A 2,607-nucleotide genomic window follows, 5' to 3' on the forward strand; every position below is an offset into this window, starting at 1 on the left:
GACACCTAAAAGCGAGCCGTAATCGACTTATCTTCTGCAGGCTCCTCCATTTTTTTTTCCGTTGTGCTGACCCTCGTTCTTGAAATGATGCTATCCCGAGGAGGACACCTAAAGGCGAGCCGTAATGGCCTCATCTTCAGCAAGCTCCTCCGGTTTTTTTTTTCCATTTTTTTACGTTGTTCTGACCCTCGTTCTTTAAATGACGCTATCCGGAGGAGGACACCTAAAGGCAAGCCGTAATGGCCGTATCTTCGGCAGGCCTCCTCTATTTTTTTCTGGTTTTTTCTTTTTTTTACGTTGTGCTGACCCTCGTTCTTTAAATGACGCTATACCAAGGAGGACACCTAAAGGCGAGCCGTAATCGATTCATCTTCACCAGGCTCCTCCGTTTCTTTTTACGTTGTGCTGACCCTCGTTTTTTAAATGATGCTATCCCGAGGACACCTAAAGGCGACCCGTAATCACCTCATCTTCGACAAGCTCCTCTGATTTTTTTTTCTGTTTTATTTACGTTGTTTTGACCCTCGTTCTTTAAATGACGCTATCCAGAGGAGGACACCTAAATGCGAGCCGTAATAGCCTCATCTTCGGCAGTCTCCTCCGGTTTTTTTTCCGTTTTTTTTTTTACGTTGTTCTGACCCTCGTTCTTTAAATGACGCAATCCTGAGGAGGACACCTAAAGGCGAGCCGTAATCGAGCCGTAAAGGCCTCATCTTCGGCAGGCTCCTCCGGTTTTTTTTCCGTTTTTTTTTTACGTTGTTCTGCCCCTCGTTCTTTAAATGACGCTATCCCGAGACCATCGTTCTTTAAATGATGCTATCCCGAGGTGGACACCTAAATGCAAGCCGCAATTGCCTCATCTTCAGCAGGCTCCTCCTTTTTTTTTTTACGTTGTGCTGACCCTCGTTCTTTAAATGACGCTATCCCGAGGAGGACACCTAAAGGCAAGCCGTAATGGCCTCATCTACGGCAGGCTCCTCCGATTTTTTTTACCGGGTTTTTTTTGTACGTTATGCTGACCCTCGTTCATTAAATGACGTTATCCCGAGGAGGATACCTAAAGTCGAGCCGTAATGGCCTCATCTTCAGACGGCTGCTCTATTTTTTTTTCCAATTCTTTCCGTTTTTTTTTACGTTGTGCTGACCATCGTTCTTTAAATGATGCTATCCCGAGGAGGACACCTAAAGGCGAGCCGTAATGGCCTCATCTTCGGCAGGCTCCTCCGGTTTTTTTTCCAGGTTTTTTTACGTTGTGCTGACCCTCGTTCTTTAAATGACGCTATCCCGAGGACACCTAAAGGTGAGCCGTATTGGCCTCATCTTCGGCAGGTTCCTCCTGTTTTTTTCGGTTTTTTTTCTTTTTTTTTTAACATTGTGCTGGCCTTCGTTTTTTAAATGATGCTATCCCGATGAGGACACCTAAAGGCGAGCCGTAATGGCCTCATCTTCCGCAGGCTCCTCCGGTTCTTTTTTACCGGATTTTTTTTTTGTACGTTGTGCTGACCCTCATTCTTTAAATGACGCTATACCAAGGAGGACACCTAAAGGTGAGCCGTAATCGACTCATCTTCAGCAGGCTCCTCCGATTTTTTTTACGTTGTGCTGACCCTCGTTTTTTAAATGATGCTATCCCGAGGACACCTAAAGGCGACCCATAATCACCTCATCTTCGACAAGCTCCTCCTATTTTTTTTCTGTTTTTTTTACGTTGTTCCGACCCTCGTTCTTTAAATGACGCTATCCAGAGGAGGACACCTAAATGAGAGCCGTAATAGCCTCATCTTCGGCAGTATCCTCCGGTCTTTTTTCTGTTTTTTTTACGTTGTTCTGACCCTCGTTCTTTAAATGACGCAATCCCGAGGAGGACACCTAAAGGCGAGCCGTAATTGCCTCATCTTTAGCAGGCTCTTCCGTTTTTTTTTCCGATTTTTTTCTTTTTTTTATTCGTTATGCTGACCCTCGTTCTTTAAATGACGCTATCCCGAGGAGGTTACCTAAAGACCAGCCATAATGGCCTCATATTCAGCAGGCTCCTCTAATTTTTTTCCGGTTTTTTTCGTTTTTTTTTACATTGTAATGACCCTTGTTCTTTAAATGATGCTATCCCGAGGAGGACACCTAAAGGTGAACCGTAATGGCCTCATCTTTGGCAGGCTCCTCCGGTTTTTTTTTTACGTTGTGCTGACCCTCGTTCTTTCAATGACACTATCCCGAGGAGGACACCTAAAGTCGAGCCGTAATGGCTTCATCTTCGGCAGGATCCTCCGGTTTTATATTTTCGGTTTTTTTTCTTACATTGTGCTGACCCTCGTTCTTTAAATGACGCTATCCCGAGGAGGACACCTGAAGGCGAGCCGTAATGGCCTCATCTTCGGCAGGCTCCTCCGGTTTTATATTTTCGATTTTTTTTTACGTTGTGCTGACCCTCGTTCTTTAAATGACGCTATCCCGAGGAGGACACCTAAAGGCGAGCCGTAATGGCCTCATCTTCGGCAGGCTCCTCCGGTTTTTTATTTTCGGTTTTTTTTTTACGTTGTGCTGACCCTCGTTCTTTAAATGATGCTATCCCGAGGAGGACACCTAAAGGCGAGCAGTAATGGCCTCATC

Source organism: Arachis ipaensis, chromosome B03 (genome assembly GCF_000816755.2).
Source record: "Arachis ipaensis cultivar K30076 chromosome B03, Araip1.1, whole genome shotgun sequence".
Taxonomy (NCBI): domain Eukaryota; kingdom Viridiplantae; phylum Streptophyta; class Magnoliopsida; order Fabales; family Fabaceae; genus Arachis; species Arachis ipaensis.